Source organism: Pristis pectinata, chromosome 5, assembly GCF_009764475.1.
Source record: "Pristis pectinata isolate sPriPec2 chromosome 5, sPriPec2.1.pri, whole genome shotgun sequence".
In the NCBI taxonomy this organism is placed as follows: Eukaryota; Metazoa; Chordata; class Chondrichthyes; order Rhinopristiformes; family Pristidae; genus Pristis; species Pristis pectinata.
In genome coordinates this window covers 28,160,126-28,184,921 of record NC_067409.1, presented here as the reverse complement: position 1 = coordinate 28,184,921, position 24,796 = coordinate 28,160,126, and the positions used below count along the sequence as shown (strand labels likewise).

Genomic DNA, 24,796 nt, shown 5'->3' with positions numbered 1-24,796 from the left:
TGCCGTTTATGATATTATATTAACAACTTGCATGTGAATGTAGGTGGTGTGATAAGTATGCAGATAACACAAAAATTGGTGTTGTGGAGAACTAGGAACGCTGCCCAAGGCTACAGCAGGATTTCGATCAGATGGGAAGTTGGGCAGAGCATTAACAGATGGAATTTAATCTTGACAAATGCAAGGTGATTTAGGAATTTTGGGAAGTCAAATAGGGAAAGGACATAAATAGTAAATGGTAGGGCACGAAGTAATTTTGAACAGAGGGACCTTGGGGTTCAAATCCATAGCTCCCTGAAAGTGGCAACATAGGTGGATAGGGTGGTGAAAGCAGCATTTGGCAGTTTTGCCTTCATAGAATATAAAAAAAAGGGAAGCTCATGTTGCAACTTTACAAGACACTAGTTAGACTGACTTGGAGTATTGCCTACAGTTCAGGTCGCCACACTAGAGGAAGGATGTGGTTGGAGAGAGTTCAGAAGAGATTGACCAGGATGTTACCTGGATTGGAGTATTACTTATGATGAGAGACTGGATAGGCTGGGCTTAGTTTTCCCTAGAAGGAGACTGATTGGTGACTCAAAGGAAGTAAACAAGATTATGAGAGGCATAGATAGGGTAGATAGTCGAGGTCTCCCTGCCACCCTCCCATGCTAGAATTATCAAAAAGTAAGAAGGCAATGGTTTAAGATGAGAGGAGAGAATTTTAAAGGAGATCTGAGGGCTTTTTTTAAAATACAGAGTAATTGACATCTGGAATTTGCTGCCCGAGATAGTGGAGGAATCAGATGCAGTCACTAAATTTAAGAGGCATTTATACAGGCACTTGAATAGCCTAGGCATGGGGGGAAAACAGACCTAATGTAGGCAAATGGAATAAACATAAATGGGCAAAAAGGTCAGTATGGATGTAGTGGGCCAAAGTGCCCAATACTGTGCTGCAAGACTATGACTCCACATCAAAAGACACAATATTCCACATAGCTATCCCCAAAAACACAAAGGATCCCTTAGCCAATTCTTAATGCTCATTAAATAAACAATATTGACTTGAGCTATTCACAGGTTTTTATATCATTACAGATTCAGCCCTATGCATGTTGGCCAAAATATCAATCCAGAGGAAATAAAGAAAATTCATTCATCTGCAGAGAATGAGAAACAATATCCTGTCTCAATTAAGTCTGGAAGTGAATAGTTTATGTAAAACTGTAGAATTCTAAACTTGTATTTTAATTGTGTTTTTTAGGCAAAGTACAAACAATAATTACTTCAATTCAAAAGTCACTTAATGCAAATTACAACTGTGTGTACTGTACCTGACAATGTGGATGAAAAGCCACAGAAAACGTAAACTTTGAATTGAAGAACAAACTGGCTTCTTCCAGACTCCAAGCTATTCTGCCTTAATATCAGTCCTGAAGAGAAGTGGAGAAAACACATTTTGAATTGCTCATTGCTAAAGCCTAAATCATAATACCTATATCAAAATAAGTTGATGACATTTGGTACTTGGAAACAGAAGTCTTAACAAAACAATGCTGACTACTTTTTTTCCCACCATAAATTTCAACAGAATTAATGGATAATCGGTTTCGGAGTAAACTTTAAACCATTGCATTTAAGTTAACTTTCCTAAAAGTAGTGCAGTACAAAACCAGCACCTGTGACTATTGCCTTTCCAGGGCTATTGGCTTGATATCGAAATAAATGCTTATCACTAATTTTATGTTTGATTCATGGTATTACATGTAGTGCTTAACTGTCTAGTGCAATCATGTGGAAAAAGTAACCTTGCATTTGAAAAGGGAAACTAGGTTGCAGCCATCAGGACATAATATTGAATTTAACAATTTTAGGTAACTGTCAAGTTCTTCTTTGCATAGAAATGGTTGTTCCTTTCTGCTTCAATTTGCTTCATTTTTCTAAAACCTGCCAGTTTTTTTTTAAAAATGTGATACCCTGACAATTTTGGTCTGTAACTTATCACAGACACTCTCTCTGTTCTTTTCACCCTTCCCCAATCTGCTATAAAAACACTTCACTTGTCTTCTCACTTTTCTAGCTCTGTTGAAGGGCACTTCACCCAAAATGTCAACTCCCCATTGACACTGCTTGATCTGCTGAGTGCTTCCAGCATTTTCTGCCTATAAAAATCACAGTTCCCATCAAAGCTTAAATTAATTATTCCATTGTTGTATTCAAATAGATGTTATAGCTCACATAATAAAACTTTATGAAGCAATGCAAAAGCAACCAAAGAAAAACATCAAGTAGGGGGTTGATATGCTAAAAGAATCCTCCTTTAACTGTTGTTGTGAATGTGAACTGAGTCACTAGAGATACTGAAGCTGGTTGATATAAAAGTCTTTATTTGTCAAGACAAATAGGCTTTTTTTAAGAACCCTCAGGACAGTCTCCTGAACTCAAAGTACAAATAATTTTTATAATCTTAACAAAGGTAACTGTGGGTGGTCCAATACAATTTCAATCGCTAAAGTGACATTGTTTACAAATGACAAATTGTTCCGTTCAATTACATATTTACAATGGGAGCTCACTGTAACTGACAAGACACCTCTGAACATTCAAACACCTTTGGTGCGTCAAAGGATGGTCTCAGCACTTCTGAGAACAGAGAATGCAGACACCCAAAATTAGTGTTGTGAGGGCAGACTAGATACACAAATATCCCAATTATTGATGGAGCAAATATGTCTATGACCATGTTTGATGTGCTGAGTGATAAAATAACTTAGCTGGTGTGTGAAAGCTTCCTTAAACTCAGAAACAATTGGTAAAAAAAAATGACCAGCTAAAGTTGTCTAATGTCTGGTTTGATATAGACCAATTAACGTACCCCATCGTCTAACATTTGTCAAGTCGAGTTTGTCATGTGCAAAGTATGGCGAGGTACAGATACAAAACAATAACTTGCTTGCAGCAGCACAGGTACATTGGTTCAGACAACAATCTAAATTTACATAAGTCATACATAATGGCTGATGCACACAAGAACTTGTCATGTTCGCATTGGTTTGCAAACCGTATCTCAAGCAGTCAGCCTGCTGCTGTGGGCCAGTGCTTTGTAGACAGCTTTGTTTACAAAGTTTGCTTTTAATTTCAAACTGATTACTGCTTCCAATTTAGGCTCCGTTTCCTGAAGACTGGTTCTCATTTGAATTAATGCCTGCTATATTCACACAATTCCAGAATTCCTGAAACCCAAACAACTGCAATGCAACACAAGGTATGGAAATCATATTTTGATAACAGATCATCCTGATAAATGCAAAGTAATGCAGTTAGGGAGATCAAATAAGAAGACAGACAATGAATGATGGGGCCCTAGGGAGTACTGATGAACAGAGGGACCTTGTTATACAAGTCCAAAAATACCTGAAAGTGGCAGCAGTGGCAGGTAGATAGGTAGTAAAGGCTGCTTGTGAAATGCTGGCCTTCATTAACTGGGGCATTGAATACAAGAGCAAAGAAATTATGGTACAGCTTGGCGAGACCATATTATGGTACATTTTCAAGGCCTTATCTGGAATATTGTGCATAATTTTTGGCACCACAGTACATAAAGGATGAGATTGCTTTGGAGAGGGTGTAGAAGAGATTCACCAAGTTGTTGCCTCGGATGGAATGTTTCAGTTATGTGGAGAGACTGGATAGGCTGGGTTTGTTTTCCTTGGAGCAGGGACAACCCAGTCAGGACAGAGGACTGATTTACAAAATTATAGGGGGCATAATTTTAAGGGGAGAATAATAATGAGGGGATAGGGGAGGCAGCAGTTACGTTTCCCCAGAGGAGAGGTGTCTAAAACCAGAAGGCAGAGGTTAAAGCTAAGGAGTAAAGCATTTAGAGGGGATGAAAGAACTTTTTCCACTCGAGGGATTCCTTCCCCTCACCCCCAACCCTCCCCACCATAGGTGCAGCTTGATCCACTAAGTTCCTCTAGTAGATTGTTTGCTGCAGCAGATGAAATGTTCCTTTAGCCTCTGCATACAGAAAGGGCTCTGCTATAACCCTTGTAGCTGACCACCATTTTCCTGAATACCACACAGAAAACATCCCACAAGTGGGTCATGACCAATGATGCTAAACCAAGGAAAGTGGTCAGGAATATACAGAGAAATAAAGTAAAGCTGTCAATATCCACTGATGTAATGTTAAAACTTGTGTTACGGACTCAGTGAAAGTCCCTTTAAGGTAGAGTGTGTGTGTATTTGTGTGTGGGGCATGCTTACGTCAATAGAAGATTAAGGACGTAATGACGTTGTTGAAGAAGAAGGAGAGAGAGAGAGAGAGAGAAGGGAGAGAGACACCAGCCTGCTAGTGTTCTCTATCGATGGATGAGAAACAATAACTGTGTTTGCCACGGAAATCCATGTATGGAAGTTGGAAGTAATCCGGTGGAGTTCACTTTGTTGCTGACCTGTAGAAGGAAACAGGTATTTGTGTGTGGACGACCACGGTTCGGATGCTTTTTGGGGTGAGGAAGTCACTACCGAGTAAACACTGAAGTGTCGTTTGGGTTCCATCATGGAACATTTGGATTTCGTATTTACTCTCTCTATGTTTCTCTACATCTACGTCTTATCTTCTGACAACGGTGGTTGTTGAAGAAGCCCTGGCTCATGTTTCACCTTATGGCTTGCGGAACTGAACTTTAAGAACCATTCCGGAACTGGGAGTTTTGGACTTTGCCACCCACACACACACGACGAGTTTAGTTTTGGGGTTAATGTTCGAGGTTTAACATTTTTGAATTCTAACATACTAACATTTTTACTTTTATTTTACGTATTATCATAAGTCGTAATTAATAAAATAATTTTTAACACTGAATCATGCTCAGTGTGTTTCTTTTGTTGCTGGTTTGTGACACCTGGAAGTAAATTCTGAAGCAAAAGAATTTAAACATGAAGTTCTTGATATCAATGATTTTGCATTCCACCACAAAAATGGACTTCTATAGCCTTAAACAGGCTCCTCAGCCCAACTCGTCCATGACAACCAAGATTCCCATCTAAGCTAATCTCATCTGCCAGCGTTTGGCTCATGTCCCTCTTAACCTTTTCTATCCACGTACATGTCCAAGTGTCTTTTAAATGTTGTTAATGTACCTGTCTCAACCACTTCCTCTGGCAGCTCATTCCATATACTAAACACCCTCAGGGTGAAAGAGTTTCCCTTCAGGCTCCTATTAAGTATCTCCCCTCTCACCTTAGACCTATGCCCTCTAGTTCTCGATTCCCCAATCCAGGGAAAAAGATTGCACATTTACCCTATCTATGCCCCTCATGATTTTACACACCTCTTTAAGATCACTCCTTATACTCCAACACTCCAATGAATAAAGTCCCACCCTGCTTAACCTCTTTCCATAACACAGTCCCTCAAGTCCCTGCAACATCCTCAAATCTCCTCTGCACTCTTTCTAGCTTAATGGCATCTTTCTAAAAGCAGAATGACCAAAACTGAACACAATATTCCGAATGTGGCCTCACCAATGTCTTGTACAACTGCAACATAACATCCCGATTTCTGTACTCAATGCCATGACTGATGAAGGCCAGCATCCCAAAGCCTTCTTCACCACCCTGTCTACCTGTGACACCCCTTTCAGGGAACCATGCACTTGTACTCCTAGGTCCCTTTGTTCTACAACACTCCCTTGGGCCCTATCGTTCACCGTCAAAGTCTCACCCTCATTGTCTTCCCATAATGTAACACCTCGCAATTATCCAAATTAAACTCCAGCCACCTTCTGCATGATCCAGAAATAAACTAGTCTTGCTGTAAAAAAAACATCACTGAAAATGTTATACTTGGTTCCACAAGGTGAGATTCTTAGATGGCACACCAAGCTACAATTACTGCTTCACAACCTCCTGTAACAAAAAATTGACATTCCTCAAATATTTTGAACCTGCTTAAAATAAAAATTATTTATTATATTCTAGCTTTTTATAATACTTTCCTGTAATTACTTTCATATCACATTTTCCAAAATTTTAGTTAATTGTGCATTTTACTTCCATGAGAATTTTTCAGTTGCTCATCCTGCTTGAAAGACAACAGGAATCCCTTACAGCTGAAAAGTGCCACAGCAAAACTCCAGATCCTTATAAAACCATTCTAAGAGTCATCAACCTGAAATAGTAACTCTCCACAGGTGCTGGTAACATGCTATTTCCTGTACATGACAAAATTTCTGTTTTTGGCTGGACTTTTTAAAACTCATTTCTTTCTGAAAATACCAGACTTGATAAGTCCCTAACGCAAGAGATTAGTTAAGAACAGCAAAGTAAACTAACAAAATTTTCAGAGCAAAATATACAAAATCATAAATTAGTTATGCTGTATTGTTTGCATAATGGAAATTTTCAAAATAAACTTATTTCACAAACATATCAAGAAACTTCATTAAACAGGAATGCAGCACGTTTTGAGATTAAAGGCTGCCCCAAAGAAAACTTAATACCTTTGATACTAAGGAACACTGTCAATTTGGACTTATTGCTCAATGCTTTGCATCTTGTGTCACCTCCGTGAAGCTTGAATCAAAGTTGTTCTACAATTACATAAATTTGTAATACATTTGTTTGCATAAATGAAAAATGACAGCTGCATAAATCTTCAATTAGCAAAGTAGAAATGCAAGAGAACAAATATAAAGAACACAATGTTTAATTCTCAAGCAATTCCAACAGCCATTTAAAAGTGTTCTAAAAAGACCACATGTGCATTTGACATTATTGCAACACTTACTAGATGACTGAGCCTTAACAGACAATTCCAAAGCAAGCTGTTAACCCTGAACACCAAGTGTCTCAGGTTTATGCAAAACCCTGTGACTTAAAGCTGAGTCATATACTCCAAGCAGGAGCTAAGACTGAATACTTCCTTGGAATCACTGGGAACCAAAATATTAGAGATTCTTGACAGAACCAGACTACAGACAATGCAAACAAGGCTGGATACTCACTAGATTAGCTGACTGGAATGCCTTGTGATTATCTCAAAATCTATCTTCTTATGGCCAATTCAAGAAATGCACGTAATGTAGAGCAAAAAAGTCTGCATTGACACTGACAACCATAAAGAAAACTCCCAAGTCACAATTTAGAGAAGGTGGATCAAGGCTTTGATTCACTAATAAGTTATAGCTCAAGCTGTAGCATCAAAATAAGCTTAGAGGCTCATGTGCACTGCAACAGCTGGATTATCTCAAAGCCAGTCCAGAATCTACATGGGTTAAGCCAAGAACATAACACTGATCTGGCTTGGTGTAGCTAGAAATGTGGTTTTAGCTTAACAGCACTATGGACAGAGCAATGGATGAGGAATTCTGACACTGAAAAATCAGCTCTCTGTTATGCCACAACAATAGTCATAGAAGGCAGTATTAAGATCCAAGGTCTCTTCAACAGCAACTCAGAGCCAATTTCAAATAGAGCATCGATGAGGCCACTTTCTGAAAACTAAATATTGGAAATACAAGTTTCCAGAATAAAATAAAAAATGAAATAAGTAAGGTGCAATGGAACCAAAAAGAGCAGCCTTGTGAAAGCAAGCAAAAAATGTTTTAAAGCACACCATCTCTAAAATAATGAAATTTTAGAGCACGAGTACGATTTGAAACAGTATAACCTTAGCAAGTTTAATTCTCTCTCCTCCCCCACCCCCTGCCTTGAATATTCAAACATGATGCTGTTTATAAAATGTAGTACACTCAAGTAAGTGATAATTATAACTAAAGACAAATTCCCTCATCTGGGGCACAACAGTAGTACAGAGATTAATCAAAAGGCTTTAATTACTGAGTAATAAAATCTTGGCACTCAATGCAAATAAGTGCTGCCATTTTTAAACTGGTTTTGTATTTCAGATTTGTGTATATAAATCCATCAAATCATTTATTTTGCCATTCATGACGACTTTGAATTCTGCTTTTTTGAAAGCAAACATGACAAACTTCTAATTAAAAACCATCACATCAAATTATTTGACTTCAAAGCACAATGTTTCGTATGCATCATATTAAACAACATTCTATTCAGTCTAAAAGCATCTCTATTACAGTACAAATCTGAAGACAATGTAACAGTTGTGATACAGCGGACATTCTTCACATCAATTACCTGCCAAAAACAGGATCCCATTCAACAGCTTTATCTTGATCTCATTGATTAATTAGCAGCAGCAAATATTGTAATGCTTTTTGTCTGCTGCCAACATAGATTTCCCCTGCTAGCTAATCAGCCATGACCGAATGGCAGAGCAGACGCAAAGGGCCAAATGGCCTAATTCTGCTCCTGTCTCGTGGTCTTACCGCACTTTAAATTCTTGTCAAGCCAAATCCAATATCAGGTTTAATTGTTAAGGAAATCACTTGCTTTGGCTGGAACATAGCTGCCAACAAATTCCGACAAAATCATGTTGCCCGAAATGCAGACAGGTCAGTTCAAAGCAGCATGTGACCTTACAAGACTATACATGATACTCCTTAAAAAAAAAGGATATGGAATTAAAAGATTAAGCAACTAATAAAGCTATCCCTCTCTGACAGCAAGACAGAAATTTTACTGACAGCAATGGACATCAAGTGAAAAGCTGAATCTCTTAATTTGACCTCCATTTCCCTCAGAAAAATAAAACACAATGGATATACAAAAAGAAAGAGTACAAAGATGAAGGTGGGAGGCTGAGACTGGAAAACAAGGAATGGCAGATCATTTAAGCATTTAGCATCCAACTTCATGCAGAGGACACTGAAAATATTGCCATATTGGCAAATAGGCTAGTTTCAAATAGCATGGTAGAACTTTTAATAAATCATTGTCACAAGGGACAAGGTAAATTGGTTTATTATTGTCACATGCACCAAGGTACAGTGAAAAATTTTGCATGCCATTCATACAGATCAATTCATTACAACAGTGCATTGAGGTGGTACAAGGGAAGGCAATAACAGAATGCAGAATAAAGTGTTACAGTTACAGAGAAAGTGCAGTGCAGCTGATAATAAGGTGCAAGGTCATAAGGAGGTAGATTGCAAGGTCAAGAGTCCATATTATTGTTCTAGGTGTTCGTTCAATAGTCTCATAACAGCGGGATAGAAGCTGTCATTGAGCCTGGTGGTATGTGCTTTCAGGCTACGATATCTTCTGCCCAAGAAGTGTAGATAGAGTCCATAGAGGGGAGGCTGGTTTCCATGATGTGCTGAGCTGATTCCACAACTCTCTGCAGTTTCTTGCAGTCTCAGGCAGAGCAGTTGCCATACCAAGCTGAGACATCCAGCTAGGATGCTTTCCATGGTGCATCAATAAAAATTGGTGAGGGTCAAAGGGGCCCTACCAAATTTCTTTAGCCTCCTGAGGAAGCAGGTGGAAGTCTTGATCGTGGTGTCTACGTGGTTGGACCAGGACAGGTGCTATTCACTCATAGGAACTTGAAGCTTTTAACCTCAGCACCGTTGACATAAACAGGAGTGTGTGCACTGCTCCCCCTTCCCGAAGGGAATGACCTGCTCTTTTGTTTTGCTGACATTAAGGGAAAGGCTGTTGTCATGACACCACTCCACTTGGGTCTCCATCCCCTTCCTGCACTCCGACTTGTTATTAGAGATTCAGCCCACTACAATGGTGTCGTCTGCAAGCCACTGGTCGAAAATGTTCAAAACTTAGAGTTCCATTAGTCATGGAGTCATAAGCATAATACAGCAAAGAAACAGGCCCCTTGGCCCACCAAATTTGCACAGTCCATCAACCACCTATTTACACTAATCCTACATTAATCTAATTTTGTTCCACCAACTCTCCCCAGATTCCACCATTCAAGTGTACCAGCAGATTGGAAAACCACAAATGTGACTATCTTATTCACACAAAAAAAGGGTATAAAACTATTAGTTAGCTTAACATTTGTTGGCAAGATGCTGAACTCTCTAATCAAGGAAGAAATAGCCAGCATGTAACAAGCAGAGTCAAAAATACTGCCGAAAAGACTGGTGCACAAAATAAATACTCATAACTTTGGGGGTGGTGCTTACATGGAATTAAGACCAGTTATCACATAAAAGACTATTAATTGGCTTGGAAGAAGGTTACTGATGGAGTGTCCCAATGATCAGTTCTTGACCACCTTTACTGATCATCAATATTCACAACTTCGAGGAGGGGGCAGAGTTTAAGGTGTCCATGTTTGCTGATGATTTGAAAATAGGCAGGAGGGCATGCTGTGATGAGGATATTTGAACTCTGCAACAGGATATAGGTAGGTTGAGCAAGTGGGCAAAAACTTTGTTACGAGGAATCAAAAGGCAGGATTATTATATAAATTGAGAGAGAAGAGTTGACTACAGAGCAATCTAGGTGTTCTTGTGCAAGCAGCACCAAAAAGTTAGCATTCAGGTGAAGCAAGCAGTTTCGAAGGCAAATGACACACTGACCTTTATTGCAAGAGGTTTGGAGCTTGGAAATTAAGTATCATTACAATTGTACGGGGTATCTTTGAGGGCTGCATTTTGAATACCGTGCATAGTTTTAGTCCCTTCAAGAATATGAGCATTGGAGCCAGTCAGCTAATTCCTGGGATGAGAGGGTTCTCCTGTCATGAACTGCAAAGAAAGTTAGATCTATATTCTTTGGAGTTTGGAAGAATGAGAGGTGATCTTACTGGGTTTGGGGCCGGTGGGGGGCGGGGGAGGTGTGAACAGAGTAGATGATGTTTCTGTTAGTGGGAAAGTCTTGAACGATGGGTCATAGGTACAAGATAAGAGGAGGTCATGTAAAAGTGAGATGGAAACAAATTTCTTCTCATGTATGGAGGTAAATCTCAAATTCTCCACTCGAGAGTTGTAGAGGTTACATCATTGGAGGTATTTAAAGAGGAGGTAGGTCAATTTTTAAAAGATTGGAGAACTGAAGGCTTTGTGAAAGGAGTTGAGGCTTACGGCAGAACAGCCATGATCATATCCAATGTCAGGGAACTATCGAGGGGCCAAATGGTCTACTCCTGTTTCAATTTTATGTTCAATACAAACCTGTTTTACAGCTATCAGAGGATTTTAATTGAAGCAAAGAACCTAATTTTCATTCACTCAATAAGAAACGCTATCCTTTAATTATTGCCCAAAACAAAAAGGCTTTCAGTTATGTTAATGTAGAAGAGAAACAAAAATTGGAGTAATTGCTGATATTCACCATAAGGTCATTACAGCCATGGAAACAGCAAAATTTCTGCACCCTCTGATACCAGGAATAATAAGCTTTAGCTTTCACTAATCTTCAAAATTGGGTCTTAAAAAAAACTAGAAGTCAGTTAAGGGACAAATGATTGATATTTTGAAATATTAAAGAGCACAAGTCCATAAAGAGTAAACATGCTAAGATTGCTTTTTGAAGAACAAAGTTAGAAGAATAATGTTAATTGTTAGAGGTATTATCCATCTTATCTTGCACCTTAAGTCTCTGAATTGTGCCTGAGGCCTCACTTAAATTTAAACTGCTTAGCATTTGCAGAGAAAGACAGCAGGGAAAAAGCTAAAATATGCTGCAACTCATGTAATTTCTGCAAAACCAGGCCAATTAATTACACATCCCCTTATGTGGGCTGTTTGAGTGCCACTTCAGACCCATCCACCACTTGTATGTCCATTTTCCACCTCCAGCCCTTAATATTTTCATTTTTTCTATACCCTCCTAGAATCTTCTCCTGCCATCACACCTCCCTTCATTTCATCCATGAGGTCAGAGGATCTCGAGTCCCCATCTCAACTCTCATACTCCAGTGCTCTTCCTATCCTGCCATTGTTCCAGGCAGGAGTTCCTCATGGCTAAACACAGGGTTTCCCATTGTACCTGACATCCAAAGGGCACATTTTAAAATACATTAGTGTTTCCTTTCAAGCAACAATCCCAAACGCCCCATTCTTTCATCTCACTAGGCGAAAAAGCTGGAAATGAATTGTGCCATACTTGTTCCTATCCAATTCACCATGCCGAGTGGGGACCTTTGAGTTTTGTCAATGGATCAGCTGTCACTGCCCCTTTTTTGCATTGCCCTCTAAAATGTCTGGTTACTTGAGCAAAAGTCTTTTTACGGTCCATGAGATTACTACGAGTGATTACATTGCCTTGCTGGAAACCCAATGATCACCACAATGAAGCCTCCTTGCCTGGTTCTACATTCCATGGTTGACCTTTCTCAGACTATTGAAATACTGTAATCCTCTTTTCCCAACTTCTCATCTACATCCCGTCACCATTATTCAAAAGTTTTATGCACACATATTGACAACACCTATCTTTAGCTCACCTCATTGCTCGACTTTTCTAGAGTCTGTACATGGCCAAAATTTCTGTCTGAGCACAAATTTTCCTGCAACCAAAACATAGAGAAGACTGAAGCCATTGTCATTGATCCCTTACGAAACAATGCTCCCGTGCCCAACATCATGCTTCTCCCTGACAACCCTGGCTATTTTATTTATTAAAAGTTATTAGTTCACAGGGTGTGGATGTCACTGGCAGTGCTGATTTTTATTGTTAATCCTTAATTACTTCTCAATTGAGAAGACAATTAAGCATCAGACATACTGTTGGGTCTGTAGTGATGTAGACCAAGTCAGGACAGCAGACTTTTCTCCAAAGGACATGAGGGAACCAGGTGAATTTTCAGTAACAATCCAGTAATTTCATGGTTACCATTACAAAAATCTTGCAACCTGTGAGTCTTGTGCAACTTCAGAGTTGAGCTTAGGACCTCATATCACAAAAGTTGCCTTTTCCACAATAACTTTTGTGCTTCATTTTACTTCAGCTCATCTCCTGCTGAAATCAACATCCATGCCTTTGCCAACTTTAGATTTGATAATCTACTGGTTGGACTCCCTACTTTTACTTAGGGAATTTGAGCTCTTCAAAACTCAACTATTCATCACACAATCACTGCCAAATACATTCATTATTTTACCCTAAATCTATATGCCCTCTAGTTTTAAACACCTCCACTTTGGCTAAAAGTTTTCTTCTATCTAGCCTATCGATGCCCCTTGTAATTTTCCATTTCTCTTATCAGATCACTCTTCAGCACCTCCCACCAAGAGAAAAATCAACCTTTCTAGTATCTCCTGAAAAGCTCCATCTGAGGCAACATCCTGGTGAATCTCCCCTGCACCCTCTCCAGTGTAATCACATCCTTCTTATAGTGTGCTGACCAGAACTATATGCGAACTCCAGCTGTGGGCTAACCATTGTTTTGTAAAGTTATAATACAACTACCCTGCTCTTATATTCTATGCCTTGGAAATCAGGTACAAACAGGAATGTAGAGTTGAGGTCATGATCAATTCAGCCTTGATCTTATTAAATGACAAAGCAGGCTCAAGAAGCTAAAGAAGAAGGGCTGCAGATGCTGGAATCTAGATGAAAAACACTGATGCTGGAGCAACTCAGCAGGCCAGGCAGCATCCATAGAGAAAACCAGGCGGTCAATGTTTCGGGTCAGGACCTTTCTTCAGGACTGAAGGAGAGGCTAAGTAGCCTACTTATCCCCATTTTTTCTTTTCAACAATAAATCTAGAATTTGAAATTAAATGGTAACCTTGAAACTTCTGGATTGTTTGAAAAATTCATCTGGTTCACTAGTGTCCTTCAGGAAAGAAAACTCTGCCATTGTTACTTGGTCTTGTCTCTGTGACTCCAGACCCACAGCAATATTTGCCTCATGAGTTCAGGGACAATTAGGTATAAACAATAAGTGTTGGCTTTGCTAGCAACATCCAAATTCTGGGAAGAGAAGGAATCAACTGCCCTTTTTTTTAAAAAAAATTAAGATCAATGAGAAAATCCTTCCATCTGTTTAAATTTAAATAGTTGAAGCATTTAATGATCACTAAGATTACATGAGTACTGGCTGAGATCCCATTTGACAGTAGGATAATGAAATTTGTAACCAGATCCTTGACCAGTCTAACTTACAGAGAACAAGAAGCATCAATAAAAACATTCTTTGAATCTGTTGCCTTAAAGAATTAGGTCAGTCAAAAAAATGTGATACAATGCCATATTCCAAAATAGATTCTCTATGAATTTGGTGTTGGTTTATTATTGTCACTTGTACAGAGGTACAGTGGAAAAACTTGTCTTGCATACTGTTCATACAGATCAATTCATTACACAGTGTAATAATACACAATACACTTTACAAAACAGCACACATTATCATTAAAAAATTGACTTTGAAATCCAAAAGTTGAAAACATCATATATCAAGATGTTCTCTGAATGCTTACTACTGTGCAATATGAAACTGCCTCATTGTTTCCACCTAAACCCTAAAACAGGAATTCTTCCTGCAATGCATGTCAGAATTAAATATTATGAATGGAAAGGTAAAGGATATCCCTGTAATAAAGTACTACATTCCCAACAACGGACTGGATTCTGAACTATACAGTGCCAGGTTTGACTCAGTTGGTAGCATTCTTGCCTGAGTCGGAAGGTTCTAGGTTTAACTGCTACTCCAGCAAAAAAAAATCTTGGCTGGTATTCTCTTACTACTCTGCTGGTGGTACTGGTTTTTGGATGAGGTGTCCAACTAAGCCTGTTTACTTGAGTGAGTGAAAATGATCTCATGGTATTATTTCCATGAGGTATTACCTCGTCAATATCTACCCCTCAATAAACATTATTAAAATGAATGATCTAGTTTACCATACTGCTGTTTGGGGAAATTTGCTACATGCAAACTGCACAAAGGTTTGCTACATTGCAACAATTATTATATTTTGTGGCTTTTAAACACTTGGGGATGTTCTGATAAGAATGTGACAGGCAATAAATGCAAGTCTCTTTCTGAATGGTCACATCATGTTTTAGGACTTTTTGACTAATCTTTCCCAAAGAAAGGATTTGGAAAATTATTTTAAAATATATATTTCTAAAAGGGCACTGAGATCAGCAAATGAAAGGCAGTTTTAAATGAACGAAGGTACATGTTAATTGTGAGTGGAGACTAGATTAAAAGGAGACTCTCTAAGTTCAAGGTTCAAGAACAAGGAGCCTGGCGCAAAGAAAAACAATATTTAATGTTCAATATTTATAACAAAGCATGAGAAACTCCTTTAGTTATGGTGTAAAATTAATTTACAGGGATTGCAGTTCAATTGAAACTAATTGTACATTCAACTTGAAATTAGATCAGGTGGATGAATGATGGAATAAAGGATGCAACAGTATGAGAGCAGACCAGTTCAATGTGATTAGAACTGCTCAACTGTGTGCATAATAAATATAGGCACCACAGCAGTTAAGCTCAATGATCTTCATTCATGGTGCAGTGTGAATAGCATTTTGAGCCAAAAGTTGTTTAAAATACACCAAAAAGTTTTAATTTTGCCATTTCCCAAAGACTTGGTGTTAAATTAAATAATTCCAGTGCTCAAAGCGCTCATCCAGTGTCCTGGGAATTAAGTTTTCTTAGATGCTTAGCAATGGTGCAACAGACCTCCCTTTCTGGCTGTGAACACACTGTTACAGTCTATCAGATCTGGAAACAAAAGCCTCAAAGACTAGCTTTCACCATGGACAGAAATTTAGCATGCATAGGGTGATTAAGTAGTTCCGGAGAATAAATTGCTGAACAAAAAAGAAACAGCAAGGGAATCATGCTATGCCATTAAGTTGCACCATTCACAGAGCCACAGCCAGCATGATAAATTCATGCTACAAGTTGTTTTTAATGATTGCTAGTATCCATAATCTTTATTTTCTGGACAATTCCATTCACATGCATAATCTCATTCACATATTGTGTACTTTTGCACCCACAGCTCAAAGCTTGTACAAACTTTCTAGTGCACCATGAGAGCCACAGCAGATTCAACCACTGATACAGCTTTCCCCATTTTGCAGGAAAAGGTGACACACAAGTGGAAGCAACAAGAAACAACTGGAGGACATGCATCTGTGGGTCTTGAAGAGGTTCGTGGTGTAATCAGAGATACCAATGATGTTTATCTTCATCTCTTCCTGCTTTTCTTGCCACAACCCTGATTCATAAGATGCATCTGATGAGCCAGACTAATCAGCTACTCACCACTTACATAGAATTACTCACCCTTTTTCACTTCAGACAGGCAAGAATTGGAAGATTACCCGATATGAGGAAAAGGAAAAGCAAAAGCAAAGATCAAAAAAGACAGTCCGTGTCACATGCACAGCCATAGCTCAAACTCTCAACCAGCAATTATAATAGAAAGTAGGATAAAGTAAATATCTACACATTGTGAAACATCAGGCATAAATGCACAGGGTGTGGAGTAGGAAGAAAGGAGAGCATAGGTGCAAATTTGCCAGCAGAGAAGATCGCACACTATTTTTGAGCAGAGGAGTCAGCTTTGCATTCTAATAGACCAGGTTACTTATGAATGATGCATGCCAGCAAGTTTGCACACAGACATTAAAGGATCAAAAACTAACTTGCCACAGGAAAATGCACACATCACCATCTTTCAACATGGAAAGAATGACCACTTTTCAACACAGACAAGTGAAAGCCACCAAATGCAGCATTTTAAGATGTTATAACATTTGCTGCAGCAGAAATAGCTATCAAAAGGTCTGTGCTGGCAATGGTTTGACTAATGCCTTATAACTTAGACCACTGCCATCATTGATCTGAATGCAACAATACAAAGGAGCTTCCAGGTAATCAAGAGTTTAAACAGGAGGAGAATGGAGCCCCATGCAATACAAGTGTTCTGCTCCCTCTTCATGTGAGATCACCCCAACTCCAGGCCCTTCCCTCCACCATTACCTTTTGCCAAAATGTTGCAAAATGAAACCAAGCCCTCTAGGTTCAGAATTGGTCAACTGCCATCCGAGGCTAACTGCAGTTTCCTCAATTGGAGGTCAGCAACCTTCTAACGTCCAGAGTGCAGTCATTGGGAAACAACCTATTTCAAGAGGCAGTATTAATAAAGATATACAAAAGACAGGTCCCAAGGGGATTGCACAAAATTTTATTAATGTTCAATGATTTGTTACATAATTTATAAAACTTAATTGGAATGTACATGAGATGGACAATAAATATTATTATTGGCAGCAACATTCACATCTCATTAATCAATAAATTACATTAGTTTCTCTATGTTCCTTCTCCTTTAAACTCTCCCCAAATATCTCAAGTTCAAGTTTATTGTTGTCATAAGCATACATCAGCAGACAGAATTTTGAGCAAGGTTTTGATGTCACTCATAATAAATCTCTTGACTGGTGTTCACTCATCTGTTAAGCTAGTTGTGATGCATGTAATTCATAAATGGTCCACATAAACAGTATGTTATGCATGAGATAATATTCATGAAAAGAGGCAATGTGAAGCTGAAATTCAGAATGAGGTTGGGTCACATGACTGCACACACAAAATATGCATTCAATTTATCATACAGGCAATCCAGCAGTTAAAGAGCAATAACCTTCTCATCAGTTGCATCAAACATGCTCAACTCTGAGCTGAAGTCTGAGGAGGTTATGAGATGCTATAAATTTCATACTGTTTGTGCCAAGGTGAGAATGAGGTAAATAATCTAAATCCCTTGTATCAATATTGCTTTTCCTCACAAACACAAGATCTCCAAACAATCCAAACAGGAATTGTAAATAATTCCTTTATAGAACAAATACAATTCTTACTAGTATGGAAAAAAAATGAAACCTCTCTCAGTCCACAAAGAATCAATATTGTTTACCTCAAAGCTCCTTGGCAACTCAAGCAACTGTTGTAAACTAATTCCAATTGCTTTTGTTTAACATTCAGGAAAATACTTCAAGGCAAGGCTCCAAGCTGTTTGGGGCGGCTCTGGACAATGGGTTTCGAATGCAGAGCACTGACTGATATTAACAAACTGCTGACGTTCTGAATGAGTTGAAGGTAATGGGAAAATTACACTTCAAATATAAAATTTGCATTTTATGGCCCGTGCACTGTTCTACCAAATGTAGGCTTTTCTGGCAAAACTGGTATTTGTTGACATACATTTCCCTCAAGAAAGTGGAGGACCCACTTTAATTCAATCAGACCTGCAGCTGAAGTGACAAATGTACTTCTGAAATGCTGTTAAGTATGGAACACCCAGACCTGACAAAGTTTGTCAGTATATACTCAAGTTAAGATGCCTTGTGATATTGTTCTCATACACCTACTGCACTTGTGCTTCTTGTTGATAAACAGAGTTGAGGGTGTGCCAAAGAAGCTATGGTGAAATGTGCTCTGCCATCAATTCATTTATCATACCATTATCCATTAACTCAGCCAATTGTCCCCAAAAAAAATCAAGCACCTTGAATTTGATAAATCTGCATCAGCTCTCTTTGATGAACCAACATACTTCTGACAGCTAACTTATTGAGCTGTGGCAGTCACTGTAGCGTAGCGGTTAGCGTAATGCTATTACAGTACCAGCGACCTGGGTTCAATTGAATGAAATTCTTGTCCAGTTGTACCTGCGATTTTTTTTATATATAAAGAGACGTACTAACTGAAGTAATGTGACCATTTTTGGGGCAAAATGGGTGATAAACTGTAGTCATTTCCAATTGGATCCCTGTTCATATACACAAACACAAAAGTTATTGTTATTAGGTCTATACAAATCACCTCTTAAGCTGTCGTTCCCATAGTGATTCGTTTGGGATATCTTTGGGTCCAGGCTAAGGGAAGGGGCAGTAAGGAATTGCTAAACTTGCATCAGGTACAAGGTGCTTCGGCTAGGAAAGATAAACTAGAGAAATTGGGGTTATTTTCTTCATAACAAAGTTTAAGGAAGATACAATAGAAGAGTTCAGAATAATAATAGGTCTTGCTATGCATGTCATTAGTTGGTAAGTAAATAATTATGGGGCATAAGCTTCAGATCATCTCCAGAAGGCCAGATTGCTATTCCTGAGCTTGCTTGACCTGTGGCTAATCCAAGTTTCTGGTCAACAGTGACACCAACCCACCATCACCACCAGATGCTGATCGTGGGAGACTCAGGATAGTAATGTCACAACATGTCAAATGGAAAATATGTTTGGATCCTTGTTAAATGTGTTCATTACTGGCACTTATTGGACACAAATGTAATTGTGCATTTATAAGCCCAACATAGAACAGTAGAGCAGAATACAGGCCCTTTGGCCCACAATGTTGTGCCGACATTTTGTCCTGCTCTTAGATCTATCTAACCCTTCCCTCCTGCATAGCCCTCCATTTTTCTATCATTCATGTGGCTATTTAAGTCTCTTAAACGTTCCTAATGTATCTGCCCCCACAACCTCTGCCGACAGTGCGTTCCATGCACCCACCACTCTGTAACAAACTTACCCCTGACATCCCCCTTATATGTTCCTCCAATCACCTTAAAATTATGCCACTTGTGTTTGCCATTTTCTCCCTGGGAAAAATTTTCTGACTACCCTGTCAATCTAGGCCTCTGATCATCTGGTACACCTCTAATTAAGTCACCTCTCATCATCCTCCTCTCCAAAGAGAAAAGCCCCAGCTCGCTCAATGTATTCTCATCAGACATGCCCTCCAATCCAGGCAGCATCCTGGTAAATCTCCTCTGCACCCTCTCTGAAGCTTCCACATCCTTCCTATAATGAGTCCACCAGAACTGAACACAATACTCCAAGTGTGGTCTAACCAGAGTTCTATAGAGCTGCAACAGTACCTCATGGCTCTTGAACTCAATACCCCGACTAATGAAGGCCAACACACCATACATCTTCTTAACAACCCTATCAACCTGTGTGGCAACCTTGAGGGATCTATGGACGTGGAACCAAAGATCCCTCTGTTCATCCACACTGCTAAGAATCCTGCCATTAAGCATGTATTCTGCCTTCAAATTTGATCTTCCAAAGTGTATCAATCACTTCACTTTTCCAGGTTGAACTCCATCTGCTACTTCTCAGCCCAGGTCTGCATCCTATCAATGTCGTGTTGTAATCTACAGCAACCTTCTACACTATCCACAACACCACCAATTTGTGTCATCAGCAAACTTACTAACCCACCTTTCCACATCCTCATCCAAGTCACTTATAAAAAAAAATTACAAAGAGCAGGGATCCCAGAACAGATCCCTGCAGAATAAATCCAAATATTCCCAAGAGTAGCTACACAATGCAGATGGCTTAATTTATTCAAGTTGCACAAGAACAAGAGACTGTAATAAAAAAAAATCTCCATGTTGCTTCATGATGGAGACAAGGTCATGGATTAAAAAAAGCTGAAGATGGTCATCTAATTACTGCTGTCTATTGTCACTGACACCAAAAGAGCTCAACAGAATCTATCGAGTGCAAACCGCCCTCATATTTTGAGACCGGTTTATCGACCACTATGTACTATGTGTTTGAGTTCAGAACAAGGTAACTTTGCTTGCCTTCATCATACTGTACTTGAAGGGCAGTGATAAAGCAATATCACACCAAGAAACATGAGACATCGCAGCTTCACTACATACATCTAATGACAAAAGTAAATTAGGTTTTTTAAAAAAATAAATGCAATTAAGTAGTCACGAGTTTCAGCAACAGTGGAACATTGAGCGGGGGTGGGGGGGCATATTATTCAGTTCTTTATGTTACTTCATAAAAACAACTATAATTATTTAAAATGAAATTCTGTGCAGAATATATCACTGGCCATTTTGAGGACAGGTTTACTCAAAAACATAGCACAAAATGGTCTCCACTGGGAGTGAAACTTCCTTATTTATTTCCACTGTAAACAAAGCCACATTCAGGAACAAGACACCCACTTCCCATTCAGCTGCACAAATCTTCATCCAAGAGTCAACAATTTCTATTTCTGCATTGGTCTTATTGTAGCAACAATATTTTGAGAGACTTCAAGAAACAAAATATGATACTAATTCAAGGAAATACAAGGGCAAAAAGACCTAATAGCTTCATCTGAAGGTTAGTTTTACTCTGCATCTTTAAGAGATACAGAAGTGGAGACATTTAGTAAGGCAATTCCAGAGTTTAGGACTTTGGTACTAAAGGCAGACACTGCTGGGTAACTAATTACATTCAGGAATGGTCAAGAGCCCAGAATCGTAATAGCACAGTTTTAAAGGATTTGAAATGACACAGTGCACAGCCAAGACCGACAAACTTGAAGAATGACAGTTTTAATATTCAAACATAGCTTATGCCAATGCAAGTTATTTTCTGTAGGGGTAACGAGTGAACAGGATTTTGTGCAAATTAGTCACAGTTGATGTCAAAGATGCAATGTGAGACAACTGTGTTGAAGTAACCAGGTCTAGAAGATAGCAATGACATGAATGTGAATTTCAGCAGCAAATGGGGAGTCAAGGTAAGTTTGAGATGAAAAAATCCGATGTCTTGAGTCAGAAATCTGATCCAAAGCACACAGTCAAATTTAAAACTTTATGAACAGTCAAGCTCAGCTTTAGACAGTTGACAGCAAGGGAGGAGGAGATAGTGGCTATGGAAGAATGTGCGGACCAGAGTACAAGTTAATATATGCTACTACTTCAGGATTTCTAGCCATTTCTCCACTATTGCTCATCAGAATCAGTACACAATTCAGAATGGCCACACTGTCTGCCCTTTCAAATTTGAATTCCCTCAAAATATATATTTTTTTAAACATACAGCCAAGAGAGGTGGTGATTCTGCGACAATTCATTTGATGGCAGATAACTAGAAAAAATAGTAGACATAATGCTGATAAACTTCAAAAACTTGGTGCTTTAGGACTCAGCCAGCTCCATTGGTTGTGATCTTTATGAGCCACTCTTATTGATAGACATTAAAGCCCTCCATCCTGACTATATTTTGTGCTATTGCTACTCTGTGCTACTTCCAAGTGTTTTTCAGACTATTCATTCATCGGCTAAGAGAATAGTAGTTGGCAATCATTGATCTAATGACATGAGAAGTACAAGGTCTGGAGTCAATGTTAAAGCTTCTTGAAGCTGCTTCGCCCCACCCATCTTTAAACCACCACACCAGCTTGACTTTCATTCAGGGAAAATCGATCACCTTACCCTTCCTACCATTGACAATGGACTGAAGTGACACTTGGAAATCATCCAGTGTATATTTGCTTTCCAAAGAAATAAGTAACCCAAAAATTTTTTATCTTTTGGAAATTTTGGTTCCAGTCCACATAGGCCATTTCCCCATCTAACAAGTTATAGATTATAATAGAACAGTACGGCACAGAAAGAAGCCCTTTGACCCATGATGCTGTGGCAACCATGATGCCAATTTAAACTGCATATCTGTATACACGTGGTCAATATCCTTCCATTCCCTGCCTGTTCGTGTGTCCGTCTAAATGCATCTTAAACTTTGCTATTTTATCTGTTTCCACCACTTACCTTGGCAGCACGTTCCTGAGACCCACCACTCTGCAAAAAACTTTACCCCTCTCAAATTAAAGCTATGCCCTCTAGTATTTGACATTTCAACCCTGGGAAAAAGATACCAGCTGTCTACTCTATCTATGCTTCTCAATCTTGCAGACTTCTATCAGGTTGCCCCATGCTCCAGAGAAAACAACCCAATTTGTCCAACCTTTCCTTATAGTTAACACTCTCTAATCCAGGAAACACCTCTTCTGCACTTTCAAGCCTCCACATCCTTCCTACAATGCAGTGCCATGAACTGCAAACAATATTGCAAATGTGGCCAAACCAAAATTTTATAGAACTGCACCATAACTTCAATTTTTATACTCAATGCCCCAACCAATGAAGGCAAGTATGCCATATGCCTTCTTTACCACACTATCCACTACTGTTGTCACTTTCAGGCAACAATGGACTTGCACCCAAAGATCCCTCTGTACATTACTGCTAAGGGTTCCACCATTTACTGTATACTTTCCTCTTGCATTTGACCACTCAAAATGCAACCCTTACACTTCTCCAGATTAATCTCCATCTGCCATTTCTCTGCCTGTGTTTCCAACTGCTCTATATTCTTCTGAATCTTTTGACAAACTTCCTCACTATCCACAATTCCTACAAATTTTGTGCTGTCTGAAATCTTACCAACCAGCCCACCAACATTTTTGTCACATCCTTGCAGAACCCCACTGGTCATAGACCTCCAGTCAGAATAACACCCCTCCATCACTACCGTGTCTTTTATGGCCAAGCCAATTTTGTATCTAATCTACCAAGTTTTCATGGATCCCAGGTGCCCTGAAGTTTTGAATCAGCCAAGCATGTGGGACCTTGTCGAAAGCTTTACCAAAGTCCATATATACAGAATCCAATGCCTTGCCCTGAATCATCTTCATCACCTCCTCAAAAAACTCAAGTTTGTAAGACATGACCTCCCCCGCACAAAGCCATGCTTTCTATCCCTAATAAATCTATGCTTTTCCAGCTATAAGTAGATCCTATTCTTAAGAAATTTATCCAATAAACTCCTCCGTCACTGATGCAAGAGTCACCAGCCTATATTACAAACAATTTTAAATTGCTCCAGTTGTCACCATTGCATTGCGTGAAAGGATTATCAACCACAAATTTTCTCTTAGGATCTAGGCGTGCTCCTTTCAATTATTTTCTTTTGATGGGGATAAGTGATAATTACATCAATTTAAGTTCATAAAATCTTTTCAACCACAGCTGGTATGCTAAGTGGGCTTTGGGAAGACTTGTCTTGACATTCCACATGCTTTTGCATTACTTATTATGTTGTTATTAAGATGGGAATAACATTCTTCTGCCTAAGAGACAAAAAATATACAATATTCGTAGAACTACTGGAGCAACTTAAAATTGTTAGTAATTTAGCTGCTGTTCTCTTCCTTCAGTGATTAATTCCACAAATACAGAACCAGAACTATACTTAGGACAGTAGAAAAACGTGCCAAAAATTAACCGTGGAGAAAGGATTTGATTGTTGTGAAATCTGATTAACATTTGGAAATGGTATTGCAAAGAGATAAATGGGAACAGCAAAATATTTCCACTAAAGCAACTGGAGGTGAAACTTCAAAATGCGAAAATTACAAATTTAGAGTTTGTAGTAACCTAAAGCAGAAAATAAAACTGCACATTTCTCAAAAGCCTGTGCATATGTGGGGTGAGGAAACAAAGCAACTTGCTGTTATTCTGAACTCAAGCTCTTGAAAATAGAAAACTACCCGCTATCAACAATTCTAGATACTAAATCACATGCGATTCTGAACAGTAGTCTGCTCTACAGTTTGCCAGGGATTCCCACTTTGAATCGTTCTTCCATATTTACATGTGACTCTAAACTTGCATTGTTTGAACTTGGGATACATTGAGTTCATGTGTTACCAACACAAATGCTAGCTCTGACACCTCCCAAATCCCGAGTCAGAATTTCCTGCAGAATAATTTGCATGGCATGATTTGGATATGATGGTATAATTTCAGTCATCCAGAATACAATACACTTCCCGTTTGCTCAGTCAGATCGACGGAGATGGTGCTTTAGCTCTTGTATTCTAGGGTTCTAACAAAACTTCACTTGTTTTTTTAAAAAATAATTTTTTCCTGGAAATTAAGCAAATGAGGCAGAACAACATTGATTGTTCATTCTCAAGCACCTCCAACTTCCGTTCTTTCCACTTTGGACTTGAAATTGCTCATACCATCTAAATTCATGTGAATCAGTGACATTTATGCCATCACAAAGTCAGATTTGGGCAGTGTACCGCTTCACTGTTTCTCAGAATTTGCAGCTTTGAAGATGATGTGGACAC

At 38.9% G+C, this 24,796-nt stretch overlaps 1 protein-coding gene across 10 annotated transcripts in view; it reads right to left on the bottom strand.

Moving 5' to 3' along the window:
• The window catches only part of mpp7a (MAGUK p55 scaffold protein 7a), a 359,286-nt gene that overhangs the window by 248,837 nt on the left and 85,653 nt on the right, over positions 1-24,796 (bottom strand). For 6 of the 10 annotated variants that reach the window (XM_052015631.1, XM_052015634.1, XM_052015627.1 and 3 more), the window contains one exon: positions 1,320-1,418. The exons of 2 other annotated variants lie outside the window; for them this stretch is intronic. The gene's annotated coding sequence lies outside the window, so the exon portion shown is untranslated. Of the gene's footprint in view, positions 1-1,319; positions 1,419-12,331; positions 12,395-16,834; positions 16,985-24,796 lie in introns of those variants that run through there. 2 more of the 10 variants (XM_052015630.1, XM_052015635.1) reach the window with 2 other exon arrangements.